Here is a 14,501-nt window from a genome sequence, read left to right as displayed (position 1 = left end):
TATTTTTTTCTCTGTATCTGCCTAGCAGAAGTCATATATTTAAGATCATAATAATTAAGACTACTAGACCAGTGGTTCTCAACACGTGGGTGGAAACCCCTTTGGGTGTCACATACCAGATATTTACATTATGATTCATAACAGTAACAAAATTACAGTTATGATATAGCAATGAAATAATTTTATGGTTAGGGGTCACTACAACATGAGGGACTGTATTAAAGAGTCACAGCATTACATTATGAAGGTTGAGAAACACTGGTTTAATCCAACAAAGTTAGCAGATAAGAAAAATTATATTTAAAAAACTAGATTGACTATATGTTTGGCATATATCATGTGTGTATGTATTTGTACTCTATGAATTATTTTTGTTTATGTTTGGGATATTCAAACAAATCTATTTTATTTTCATTTTTGGGTGTTTTTTTTTTTTTTTTTGGTGTGGCCAGTTTGATTTCATATCTATGTCCTTGATGGACCAAAAATTAAAATTAATAAAAGTTTAAAAACTTTGGCTCTAAATCTATACAGAGAAAGGGAGGTTCTAATGGTAAAGGAATATTTAACTCCTTAAATCAGGAGTGCCATGGCTGACGCCTGAGCCCCCTCTCAATGAAGGGGAAGTGACTGGCCACCACTTATGTCAACATTCCTATGTCTGTTAATTGCTGGTAATAAAGGTTCCCTGTTTGTTGTAAAGATCCCTCAGCCCAGGGAATAACTGACAGACCCTGAGATCCTGTAACTCTGCAACCCCATGCCTTGTCTTATCTTACCCAAATGTATCTTGCTTAAAATATATAGTTATTGCTTTACTCTGTACTTTGTATGACCTCATGGTCATCCTCTTTAAAAGCTTCCCTTTATGGCTGGTTGGCATCTCATTCCCCACCATGGAATGAGATCCAAGTTGGCCAGCTTGAACAATAAAGAGAAACCTTTGTGTTTGCATCGGAGTTGTCTGGCTCCTTGGGTTGGTCTAGGGCTCTTCGAACCTGGGACAACAGTCCTAATGTGAAGTGCCTAGGTGTAATTAGGAAATATTGACCTTTGATAATAAGTTACTATTGATATAAAAAAAAAAAAAAGACCAAACCCCTCAAAGCTCAAAGTGATAGAATTGATGCTATGAGGGGCAGTACAAACCATCTCTTCACTTCACAACCTAAATTTGATTTCCTGGACCCACGTGGTAGAAGCAGACAGGTGATTCCTATAAGTTGTCCTCTACCTCCAGATGTGTGCTATGGATCACACACGTGTGTGCAAGTACAAGTGTGTGAGAGCTTGGCACGCGCACACACACATAGTCTTTTGTTGTTTGTTTTAAAAATAATAATTCCAGTACTTAGGAGGCAGAGGCAGATGGATCTCTTGAGTTCAAGGCCAGTCTGATCTACAGAGTGTGTTCCAGGACAGCCAGGGCTACACAGAGAAACCGTGTCTCAAAACAAACAAAGAATTCTTGTAGCTGAGTGTGGCTTTTAGGAGGCTGAGGCAGGGGGATCTTTAGGTTCAAGGCCATCCTGAGCTTCATAGTAATTTCTGAACCAGCATGGATGAGACCCTATCACCAAAACAACAAACCACAAAATAGCCCACTTTACCAGGAGGAAAATGGGTCTCACCCTGTACTTCCAGCTACCTCCCTTTTGTCTAGTCTGTAATTGTCATCTCACAGGGCATTTCACATTTTATGGAGGGGCAATTTTTATATTTCCCCTATCCTTTTTCCCATCTATTTTTTACTTTTATCTGTTAGCAGAGACCTAATGGATTATGAGGGAGAGGACAATCTTGTGATATTCAACCCTACTGATATCCTTTTTCCTCTCTTTCTTTCTTCCTTTTTTTCTTTCTCTTTTGAAGACAGGGTTTCACTATGTAGCCCTGGCTGTCCTGGAACTCATCCACAGAGATCCATCTTCCTTTCCCCCCAAGTGCTGGGAATAGAGGTGTGCGCCACCATGCCTTTCTTTCTTTCTCCTTTTTTTTTTTTTTAAGGTTCATTCATTTTTATTTTATGTGTATGCACTATATGCATGCCAGGTGTCTGAGGAGCCAGAGGAGGTTAGGTCCTGGAACTAGAGTTACAGAAGATTGTGAGCCAACATGAGGATTCTGGGAAAAGAACAGAAGTCCTCCACAAGAGAAACATGTGAGCGGGTTAAGCTCTCCCACTTTTTATAACAGAATTTAAGTTGCAGTTTTCTGAGAAAGGCAAAGCAGGTGTTTTTTTCCAACAAAGGACCATTTATCTGTACGGCCCTTACATTCAGGGTCTTCAGCGTTGTTGAGGGAGAGAACAAACAAGGCCTAAGTCAGCCTCACAATACCTCAAGGACAAACCCAGTAGCCCCCTTCCAAGCCTGTACAGATGTGTCCAAAAGTTATGATAAACCTCAGGCAATTAGAAAAATACTAATGTAACTGCTGCTTGCTTAACCAATTATGTAGCTGTCCCTGAAACTCCCCTTAGCTGTGCTTAAAGGAGCCTGCATGCTCCTGTCAGGGTTATTGCCATTTTGTACAGGTGAATGACCCTGCATGCATGCTGGTATAATAAACGTTCTTTGTTGTTATATACTATTTCAGTCTGGGGTCTTCCCTACTTAAGAACTCTTATCCACAAAGCTATCTCTCCTCCTTCCTTCCTTCCTTCCTTCCTTCCTTCCTTTCTTTCTTTCTGTCTTTTTCTTTTTCTTTCTTTCTTTTTTTTTCCCCCAAGATAGGGTTTCTCTGTGTAACAGCCCTAACTATCCTGAAACTCTCTTTGTAGACCACGGTGGCCTCAAACTCACAGAGCATGCGCCACCATGCCCTGCTCTTTTTTGTTTTTTGAGACAGGGTCTCAACATCTAGTCCTGATTTGCCTGGAACTTGTCATGTAGACTAGAAGTGATTTGAACTCCTTGGAATCCCCCCCCCACTTCTGCCCCACCCCCTTCCGGCTGGGATTACAGGCTTGGGGCATGCTGCCTAGCTCAAGCCTAGTTATTTCTAACCACCTAGCAAGACCACATGTTTATCCAAAATTACCTGCCTTGTCGACTGCATTCTCCAACCTTCTCCACTGTTTCTCTTGTTAATTAAGTCTCAAAGTTCCCGTCATCCAGGAGAAGATGGACTTGGGGTCATTGAATCCCTTTATCTAAGTTTACCAGTGTGCCATATTTATTAACCCTCTTGCTTAGTTACTTTTCTGTTGGTGTGATAAGACCAAGAACAAGGGAACTTATAGACAAAAGTAGTCCTGTAAGGAGTTAGAATCCATACTCGTGATGAGGGCAGGCATTGTAGCAGGCAGAGAGAGAGGAAGAGGGAGGGAGGGAGGGAAGGGGAGAGGAAGATAACTGGGAATCCTGTCAAAGCCCCTTTCTCCAGTACCATACCTCCTCCAACAAGGCCACACCTCCTAAACCTTCCTGGGAACCAAGCTTTACATTATAGGAGGCCATGGGGCTATTTTCATTCAACCCACCACACCCTCTTCTGCTTTCCATTGCCACTTGTCTATTTGTGTACTGGCACCTGCTGCTGCGCCTAGTTAGCTGGAACTCCCACAATTTGGCTTTTGCCCCAAATAGTTAACCGCCCACTGCTCATGCATGTGTGGGTTTGTTGCTGTTTGTCCCCTCCCCCACCCCACAGAGATTCTCTGTGTTTCCATGGCTGGCCGGGAACTCACTCTATAGATCAGGCTGACCTAGAACTCAGAGATCCACCAGCCTCTGCCTTCTAAAGGCTGGAATTAAAGGCTTGTGCCTCTAGGCCCAGAAAACCCTTCTGCTTTCAAGTCTTTGTTTTTCTGAATAGCTTTCAAATTTTTTTATATGTGTACATGTATATACAGAGTTGCCATTTCTTGGTAGCGGTTTCTCATGAGCCATCCATCTTGTTATTTGAGATGGGGTCTGTTATTAGAATCTGGGACTCACCTGTTGGGCAAGACTGGCTAGCATTTAAGCCTCAGAGATCCCCCCTGTCTCCATCTCCCCTGCACTGGGATTATAAGCAAATGGCACAGCACTCAGCTTTTTACATGGCTGGCTGCTAGAGATCTGAACTCAGGTCCTGGAGTTTTCAAGACAAGTACTTTTACCAACTGAGCTCTCTTCAGCCCCCCCCCCCTTTAAATCTAGATTATCCTAAGCTTTTATTGGTTCTCATGTCCTATTGAGCATCCTCAGACCAAGTGGAGACAGTCTCTAATCCTTCTTATGCCAAGGCTTTCTCCAAATGAGAGTTCCTAGGTCACTGTAACAACACTCAGTTATACCTCCCAAAAAAAATGTGTTGTTTTACAGTCCTTGGTCAGGTTCGAATGTCACTGTATTGTTGCATGCCTAGGAAGAAACCGCTGTATCCCAGTCATTACTGACCCTTTCTGTTTCCCCTAGGTGGTATGGTTTGAGTGATAATTTACACAGGACTCCCCTGTGATGGCTAAGGAACTTAGCCATCTCTAATAGCTGCTAACCTTTGTCCTGAAATGCCTGTGGGATATGAAGAAAAGTGGTGTTACTATTGTGAAGTAATTAGCCTCTTTGCTCTGGCTTTTGTATATCCATTGATGGCTCTGGGAATGCGATGAGATGGTCTCTTTATCTCTATACAATGGGGGTGACAACTGAAGGGAGTGAAGCCATTTTCTCATCCAGCTGTGGGATCCTGTCTCAAAACAAAACAAAATAAATCCTCCGGCACAACTGACATTTGTTGTGAAGGCTGCCTACCTAGAGACACTATTCCTTTTATACTGAGGTGTTTCAAATAATAATTTTAAAATAGCAATGGATCATGCTTAAGTTCTAAGGTATCTAACCTTTGAGTGTAGCCTTTTTCTTTCCCAGCTGTAACCTGCAATTTCCTAGGGCTCTCACAAAAAAATCTTATTTAGAGTACAAGGCATGTTCTATCTGCCTTGAGTAACCTTTTTGACCCATGGCTTTACCTAATCAGATTGCAAGCCTATCCAAAGGTACCTTTGGAGCCACCTTATCTTACTTATTAAAAAAGAAAAAAAAAAAAAAAAAAAAAAAAAGGATTCCTTAACAGCCTTTAGAAGCTGTAACTTCAGAAGCCACTACAATTGTTTGTATAGTTATAGTTCAGGCACTCAAGTGTGATGACTCTTGCTGGGGAGCCCACACCTGTCCTTTCTTTGGGTGCCTCTTTATTAACCCTTATGCTAAGCATTGATGGCACAAGCCTTTACTCCCAGCACTCTGGAGGCAGAGGTAGGTGGCTATTTGTGAGTTTGAGGACAGCCTGGTCTATAGGGGGAGTTCCAGGACAACCAGGGTTGCACAGGGAAAGCCTGTCTGGAAAAATCAACCAAACAAGCAACAACACAACAACAACAGAAACCTCTTCCTAATAAATTCCAACTATGCTTCCTATTGGCTCCTGAAATTCTTTTCTGTGAATTCAAGAATCCTGGCTTCACCTGAGTAGAGGTCTCTGAGAAGAACCCTTTGGGCGGCTGCAGAAGAAAGCCTTTAGCTGTGTCAACAGCCTTTGCCTCTGTGTTATGCATATGTATTTATGCATATGTAGGCGGGCATACACACACATTATCTATAATCTAGCATTCCTCTTTACACGGGGTAGCATTCCAAACACATGGTGTTGCATATTCAACTAATTCATCGGGCATGTATTTAGTAAGTGCCTGGCACTGTTCCAGTGATAAGGTAAGACAGCAAACACTAGGGAACAATGTGCCTGTCCTCAAAGGAGTGTACACTCTAGTGAGAAGAAAAAGCAATAAGCAAATGCATAGTATAACCATCAGACACAGGATGGGAGCAGAGGAAGAAGAGAGAAGAACACAGATAGAGTTGGTGGGCAATCTTTAATCTAGTTTAAAGATATTCGGGTCAGGTCTTTTTCGTAGTTACGGGATGTAAGTGCAGAGGTACAAAGTAAGTTAGGAAACAAACCAAAGGGATATCTGGAGGTGAGGACCTGGATGCAGAGCAGTGAAAACAAAGGCCTTTAAACAGAAAGTCTGCTTGCCTTAAAAAAAAAAAAAAAAAATAATAATAATAAAAAAACACAAAGTCAAGTGTTGAGGACAAATCTGTGGTAGAGTGTTTGCTTTGTATGTGTAAAGTCCCGGGTTTGATCAACATTGCAAAACTAAAACAAAGGCTGGGAATGAGGTTGGGTGAGACATGGCGGCACAACTCTAGAGGCAGAAGCAGGCAGATCTCTCAGTTTCATGGCAGCCTGGACTACAAATACAGTTCCATAACATTGAGGGCTATACAAGGACCCTGTTCCCCCATCATCCCCCCCACCTCCCCAAAAAAGTAGAATCGAGAACAGGACTAGTTGAGGGACCAGGAGATCTTATTACACCCACAGCTTAAAGACAGGCAGGTCAACAAGTACAATGTTCACATCTGTAGCTACTTTGGATCCTATTATTTTAGTAGGGGTTTGGACTTTTGAGGAAGGATCTCACTCTAGCCCAGGTAGTGGTGAAACTCTCTCTCTCTGGAGCCTAGGCTTGTCCTGTACTGTCAGTAATCTTCTTACCTCAGCCCCCCCCCCCAGTGTTGGGATTACAGGTGTGAACCACCATACCTAGTTTGACTCTCTTAATTCTTTTTATGGATGTACCTATTTTATGAATGTATAACCATTTATTTGTTCAATATCCTAGCAATGCATATTTAGTTTCAACTCTTGCTTTTAAGAATAATGGAGTTTGTGACAGCCAGCCCTAATCTGATGGCACTGATACTGTTTGCCTACAAGAAACCACTCTACTCTAGTCATTAATGACCCTCCTTTCCAGTTTTCAAAGTGGTCTGGTGTACAGGACTCCCCTGCGATGGCTAAGGAACTCAACCCAGTACTAGATACCTCTGATAGCTGTTGACCTTTGTCCTGAAATGCCTGTGAGATCCTAGTGGCCTGCAGGTGTTAGCCATGTGAGATAAGAAGAAAAACCCAGGGGAGTGAAGCCTCTTCCTCGTCCAGCTGTGGATTCCATAGAGCATGAGATACCTGTGCTGCCCACCTTTGTTTGTCCACCTTTATAAACCCTTCTTTAGCCCTCTCTGGTAGAACAAGCTCCGGATTTGCTCCCAGGCTGTTGTCCTGCTAGCAATAAGAATAAATCGTTTAACCTAACTTCAAATTGAGTCTAAGTCTTTGGTCTTTCCTAGTGGTTTGAAGCTCCACAACAGTTAAGAGCGTCTTTTGTGCTTTTAGGGTCCTGTGATTCTGCAGATTTTCCAGGAAGTGGAGTTGATGATTACAAGTTATTTCCCATGCTGAAATTAATTCTGATCAAATTCTACCCCCCCAACCAACTTTACTCACTATTTGACACAGTGGAGATTATAACAGAGAAATTTGCCACTCCACATCAATTTCCTAGTCTTTATTTCCAGTCAAGGGGTTTGAGCTTGTAGCTCAGTGGTAGAGCACTTGCCAAGCAAGCCAGAAGGCCCTATTCCACTTCTTCCACCACCAAAGTTGGGAAGGTAGAAGCAGAGTTCAAGGTCATTTTCAGGTACATATGGAGTTGAAGACTAGCCTGGGACACACGAACCCACGTCCCCCCCCAAAAAAAAAGAAAGAAAGAAAGAAAGAAAGCAAAATAAGAAAGGGAGGAAAAAAGAAAAAAAAAAAGAAACCCCAAATCAACTAACCAAAGGCAAACAAAACAAAACAAAAACAACAAACCAGCCAAACAAATCTCATTTTATTACCAACCTAGCAAACTTGGCGAAAGGGCCCCTCTACTCCACATACGGTCGCCTTTCGAGTGCCAAAGATGAACGGAGACACGAACAGCATCCGAGGTACAAGCCCTCCCCTAGAGCCTCGCTGTTTTCCGCGCCCATCTTCCCTGGGGCCACCTCTCTGGGGAGCTAAGTTCCCAGACTCAGGACAGCTCCTTTCTTCTTCCTCCATCATCTCCTCGCTGTTGCTGAGCGCCCCCCCCCCAACGTTCTGCGTCCCTTCCCGGCCGCCGTAGCGCGAGCGACGCGGGAGTTCAGCCGCCGCGTCGCCTAGGCAACGGCTCGGCGGCGGGCAGCGGGCGCCAGGCGGCCCCGGGGAGGCGCTCGCGCCGGCGGCCCGGGCTCCGCGAGGCGACGAGGCGGCAGGTAAGCGGCGGCAGAGCGGGCGGGCACGGCTCGGAGAGGAGAGGAGCGGTCCGCCAGGCTACCGGCGAGGGACGGGCGGCGAGGACGCGGGGCAAGGACGGAGGGCTGCACTTTGTCCCCTGGGCCCGGGAGCCCGCGACGACGCCCTCTGACCCCGGCCGGGTTCGGGTGGGTGCGCTTTCGGCTTTTAGTCTCACGCGTCTCTCGGGGCTCATTGGAAAGTTTTCTTTTTAGATAACACATTTTTAAAGGCTCCTTTTCTGTGAGGGCTGGTCGTCGAGTGACTAGGAACTGAAGAGAGCGTATGCGTGTGCCGCTCCCCGGGGGGCCGTCGAGATTGGACTTATTCCTGCGTCAGTTTTCTCACCTGCACAATGGGGATAATAACACCTGTCTTGTAAGGTGACCACTGAGTGTATTTATATGTAAAACCCGCGATACGTGGGAGCTTTCCTTCTTCCTATTGCTACGAGGAACATCATTGAGGATTTATTGAGAACCAGGGCCTGGGCCGATCGCCAGCGGTTTACAAAAGAAAAAAAAAAAGTGAGACGTCTTGTCCTTAGCGAACTCCACTCCTGCCCATAGGAAACAGACCTATGGACAGGAACTTGGTGTAATGAGCTACTGTTTTGCACGTACAGGAAACTTGACTGCAGAGAGGGCAGTTGTAGACCTTCCCCAGTGAGAGTGGTGGTTCTAGGGAGGATACACAAGAAGGAGATAAGGAAGCCTGCAGTTGTGTTGGCCAGGAGACGAGGCTGGTGACGTGCCCAGTGTTAGGAAGACTGAATCCTGAGGAGAGCCCGACTTGTAGAGAATCTCCCAAGCATTTCAGGCGTGCGCCCCCACAGCCTGGCTGAGGAGTCCTCTTTGTGGTGCTGGAGGTCCAAGAGACCCTTGAACATATTAAGCAGGTGTCCTGCCTCAGGGCTACGGTCCTTGGTCTTCCCTCACAGAGTCCAACATCCAGTCACAAAACTCTAACCTAATGATCTTACCTAATGCTGATTCCCTCCCGAAGGTCCCACCCCTAGATACTGTATTCAGATAGTCTCTACTCATCTTGAGCTGCCACCTCACAGTGGAAATGAACCCTTAGGAGATACATGCATACCACACTGAGTTTGAGACACCAGGGAAGAAAGCCACTTCTCGGCATGGAGATTAGAGCTTAGGCAGGAATGTATGCCTCCGACAGGTGGCTGGGCGGTGGGAGGTATTAATGGAGTACTTGTGGTCAGGCTTGTCGAGGGAAAAGTGTGAGTTAGCTCTGTCTGGAGAAATGGTGAGAATGGTAAAGGGACAGTATTTCAAACACATTCAAAAGCAATGCTTACAGAGCCCAGTTGTGTGGCACCTGTCTGTCTTCCCAGCATTCGGGAGGTGGAGGCTGCAGGACCAAGAGTTTACGCTCTGGCTGTATACAAGGTCAAGGCTAGGCTGTGCTGTGTAAAACCTTATTTCAGTACATAAATACTCACACACACACACACACACACACACACACACACAAGTTCATTAGTTTATTTTGAGACAGGGTCTCCCTGTGTACTTCTGTTTAGCCTGGAACTTGCTTTGCAGGCCAGGCTGGCCTAAAACCCAGATACTCATCTGCCTCTGCCTCTGGGAGTAGTATAGGATTAAAGGCGTGCCACCACACTTGGCACCATTATTTATGGTGTTGAAGGCTGCAATATCAATACTGAGCAGTTGTGGTGGCTCACACCTGCAATCCCAGCACTCAGGTGGCTGAAGCAGGAGGGTCAGGAGTTTGAGGCCACCCTGGGCTATGTAGCCAGGCCTTGTCTCAGCAACCCCCCCCCCCCATAAAACCAAACAAACAAGAGATTTAAAAAGGACCCAGATCTGAGGGTTGCTGCTTTGTATACTCTTGGGAGAACCATTTTGGAAGTGGAAACCAAGGGAGGGTGTGGTAATGAAGGCCCAAGGCAGAGGTCAGCTTTGCTACATGCCACCGAGATGGCAAGTAAGAGAAGTTAAAGTAAGAATGTGCCATCTGAATACATAAGTTCCAGGGGGTCACTAGGGACCTGACTGAGCAGATGTGGTGAAATGTCGGGGGTGGAATCTATAATGTCCCAGCTTCAAAAGGTTCGGTGTAATGTATCAGTGGGATGAGGTAAGAGTGGGATGTGAGAAGACAGAGTGTAGGCAGCTTTGAGAAGGGTGGCTGTGGAGGGAGGGAGAAGACTGGAGAGCGATTGAGGAGTAAGGGAAGGGTGTTTTTTAAAGCATGAGAGAGAGCTTAAATGCAGTTGGCATAGAGCTGGTGGGAGGGAAAGGCTGAGAAGGCATGGGAGTGGAAGGGGAAATTGATAGCACAACTTTTTCTGGAAGGTAAGAGTGGATAGGCTTAGGGAGAGAGGTTATTGCTAGCAGAAGTGCGGTACCGGCAAAAGGCAACACGCACAGATAAAAGGCATCATTGTTGGCAGATAGCAGGCCTTTTTTGGATTAGTATCATAGTAAGCATTTCTCATGCACTAATCTCAATATAACCTGTTCTGTTGGTGGGGTGGGTTGCTGGGGATTGAATTGAGGCCTGAGTGTTCTAAGCCAGCACTCTACAGTCCTCAATAAAACAGTCTATAAAAACCTTATGAGTCAGGCCCTGTTATGATCTCAAGTTCGTTCATGGATGAAAGTTTATGGTAAAATGGTTACCCGGAATCATATTTGGATCTTGTGTTTTTGTTTGCTGAGTGCAGAGCTTTTGATCTTTGTGTGTGTGTGTGTGTGTGTGTGTGTGCGCGAGCGTGCGTGCAGATGTCATGTTCTGCACCTGTGTGTTCAAGTGGGGTGTTAATACTCTTGTCACTCACTCTCCCATCTTTCACTGAACCTACAGTTAGGCTGGTAACCAGCCAGTCTAAGGAATTCCCTTTTCTCCATCCTTCATCGTGCTGGAGTTACAGTCATATACAGTCACACCTGCACTTAAAAAAAAAGTTATTTTCTATGTATATGTGTACCTGTTTGTATGTGTATTAAATGCATATAGAAGCCCTAGGTACTGGAGTTATGAGCCACCATGTGGGCACCAGAAATCAAAGCTGGGTCCTCAGTAATAGGTAGTAGTAGCAACTACTCTTAACCTGGAGCCATCTCTCAGCCCCACCCTTGATTTTTTATGTGGGTGCTGGGGTTTCAAACTCTAGAATCTGCATGCTAGTGCAGCAAGTATTCTTACTGAGCATCTCCCTAGCACAGAGCTTTTACTCTTATTTACTACCTAGATGGTGTAATGCTGAGATATTTCAAGAGGTTAACTTAAAAATACTTAGGTATAATAAGACTAACTGAGCAAATAGCTGCGAGAGAGAGAAAAGACCATGCCCTCTTCTCTCTCTCCTTTTTCTCCTTTTCTTCTTTCCTTTCTTCCTTTTTTCTTTTTCTTTTCTTTCTTTCTTTTTTTTTTTTTTGTTTGTTTGTTTTTCAAGACAGAGTTTCTCAGTGTAACAGCTCTGGCTGTCCTTGAACTTACTGTGTAGATCAGGTTAGCCTCACAGAGATCTACCTGCCTCTGCCTCCCAAATGCTGAGATTATAAGTATATGCCACTACCATAAATCTTCTGAAAAGAGAGAGAAAAGAAAAGAAAAAGTTTCATAACCTTGAGATCTGCTTCAGAGCATTATGTCTGCCATGTTGGCATTTGTCAATAACTCAACAATTCGAATTTTTGAACGATGCAAATTCATACTCTTTCTTCTTGTCCTTGAAGGAGCTCTGTGATGTGGGCAAATAATCATTCTTGTTTTCAGAGGGGAAACTAAAGGTAAGAGGATTCAGGAGACCCCTTCTGGAAGCTCTGCCGTCTAAGTCCTGGGCAGTAAGATCTTCGTTTTCCTATTCAGTTCCTATATATTTTTGTCCTCTTTCCCTCCCTTCCTCCTTTCCTTCTCTATTGAAGATAGAACCCAGGGCTAGGCAAATGATATAATGCTGAACAATAAATTCCCTCAGCCCTAGTCCCATGCTTCTTTTGAGACAATCTCTAGCCCAGACTAACCATGAATTTCCACTAAGTAGGGGAAGATAACTTTGAACTTCTGAACCTACAGGTGTGCTTCACCATGCACAGGTTCCTGTGGTTTTGGGATATCACACTCAGAGCCTCAAGCAAGCTATGCTGGACAAGTACTCTACCAACTGAGCCATGCCCAAGCCACTGTTCATCAAGACTTTTTGGAGTCATATTACAAATACCTTTTAGAAAAAGGCACCTTGGGAGTTAGTGATCTTGCCTTGTTTCTTTCAGTGGTTACAGTCTCTCCACCAGGGTTCCTAGCTTTTCTCTCCACAGTGATTCGTGGAGAAATCTGTGATTCTGTGTTCTACATAGCAGGTGCAGTCAAAGGTGAACTTAAAAAAAAAAAATCTTTGATCTTGCCGGGCAGTGGTGGCTCACACCTTTAATCCCAGCACATGGGAGGCAGAGACAGGCGGATCTTTCTTTGTATGTTGACAATTTCATAAATGTACACAGGTGTGTGTGTCTGTGTCTGGGTGTGTGTCTCTGTGTGTGTGTGTCTCTGTGTGTGTGTATGTGTGTGTATGTGTCTGTCTCTCTCTCTCTCTCTCTCTCTCTCTCTCTCTCTGTGTGTGTGTGTGTGTGTGTGTGTGTGTGTGTGTGTAACCGAGTCCAGTTAGTGCTGCCTGGTGGGATGTTGACTGATGTTGCTGCCTTGATTATTCAGGGCGTGTGCGTTTATCCACAGCTGTAGTGAGTCCATACCTATAAAAGCCGTGTTATGTCCAGAAGACTGCACTTCACACCGCTCTTCCCCATCTGGCTCATACATTCTTTTTTCCCCATCTCATGCAGCCTTGGGCATGGGGAGTGTGAAACAGATGTCCCACTTAGGCCTCAGTACTCATGGTCACTTTTCTCAGCATTTTGACAGTTATGACTCTCTTCATTAGCCACTTGCCTAGTACAGAAAGAAGCGGTGACTAAGGTTAAGAGCAACACAGACAGGTAGAAATATTTAGAAGGCAGTTTGGTGACATGAAAAATTTACCAAAAATAACAATAGTAGGTTCTTCTCTAGAGCCTATGATGTCTTCACCTGTGGTCTTTTGACCAGGTTTATACTACCAGGCATGAACTCCCTCCTGTGGAGCAGGCCCGAAATCCAATCAGAAAGTGATTGTCACTTACGTGACAATCATATCACTGTTGTACTGGATTGGTGACTTCCATAGCAATCATGCCACTATTGTACTGGGTTGGTGTTATAGTATGCAGGGTCTGGTGTTGGTGAAATCTTTACTATCTTTTCTTCTCCAGCAGCCTAAACAACACTGTCTGGCACTAGAAATCTAGAAAGACAAAGAATAGCAAGCACTCTTAACTGAGCACCTCCAGCCCCCTAAAAAAATCAGTGGTAAAGAAAAAGGTCAGCTGAGGAGATGGCTCGGTGGCTAGAGTGCTTGCCTGGTAAGATTGAGGACCTTAGTGCAATCCCTAGCACCCAGGTAAAAGTTAGGTATGGCCATGTATCTCTGTAATCTCAGCTCAAGGAAGTGGAGAGAGAGGGAATCATCCTTGGGGCTTGCTGGTGAGCCAGTCAAATTGAATTGGCATGTTCCAGGTTCAGTGAAAGATCCTGTCTTAAACCCCCACCCACCCTCTGGCTTCTACAGTGTGAGCACCTATGTGTATACACACACATTTCCATTTGCGTACACACACACACACATACACACACACACACACACACACACACACACACACACACACACACACACTCATCTTCTCTAAGCTTTGTTTTGATCCAAAGACTGGAGAAGAATCCCAACCACCACCCCGGGAGCCACCATAATACCATAAAAGAGAATGTGGCTTTCCAGACCTGACTTGGCTTTTGCATTTAGCACCCTTTCTTCTGAAGCCTCTTACTGAATTTAAATAACGCTTAATATGTCAAAAGTCTGGAATGTCCTGGACAGTTCTGTATAATGGAATTTCCTTCTTTTTCTGACTCTGTAGTACTTTGAACTTTTTTTTTTTTTTCACAGACAGGGTTTCTCAGTATTGCTTTGGAACTTGCTCTATAGACCAAACTGGCCTCCAACTCACAGAGTCCTCCTGCCTCTGCCTCCTGAGTGCTGGGATCAAAGGCATGTGTCACTAATGCCCAATTGAACTTTTCCTTTTGTAGCATTTCTCTTGACTGGTCTCTTCTATGATTGCTTTTGCAATGTGTGCGTATGTTGTTATTAAATTCTTAGTTTGGTGAGGACAGGAGTCCCTCACTGGACCTTTACCCAACCTTACACATAACTGGGGCTTAGTCTGTGTTCTTGGAACTAGTGAATGAATCAATGCCCCTTTCTTTTA

The 14,501-nt window shown here is 44.6% G+C and overlaps 1 protein-coding gene across 3 annotated transcripts in view; it reads left to right on the top strand.

Annotated features, from left to right (window-relative positions):
• The first annotated feature begins 7,997 nt into the window (after positions 1 to 7,997).
• Positions 7,998 to 14,501, top strand: part of Pkig (cAMP-dependent protein kinase inhibitor gamma) — a 64,944-nt gene continuing 58,440 nt past the window's right edge. The window contains exon 1 of one of the 3 annotated variants that reach the window (XM_051186742.1): positions 7,998 to 8,132. The gene's annotated coding sequence lies outside the window, so the exon portion shown is untranslated. The other 2 variants (XM_051186751.1, XM_051186736.1) reach the window with 2 other exon arrangements.

This window comes from Phodopus roborovskii, unplaced genomic scaffold (assembly GCF_943737965.1).
Source record: "Phodopus roborovskii unplaced genomic scaffold, PHOROB, whole genome shotgun sequence".
NCBI classification, from domain to species: domain Eukaryota; kingdom Metazoa; phylum Chordata; class Mammalia; order Rodentia; family Cricetidae; genus Phodopus; species Phodopus roborovskii.
The sequence above is the reverse complement of the archived record's forward strand: the minus strand, read 5'-3'. Positions and strand labels throughout refer to the sequence as shown.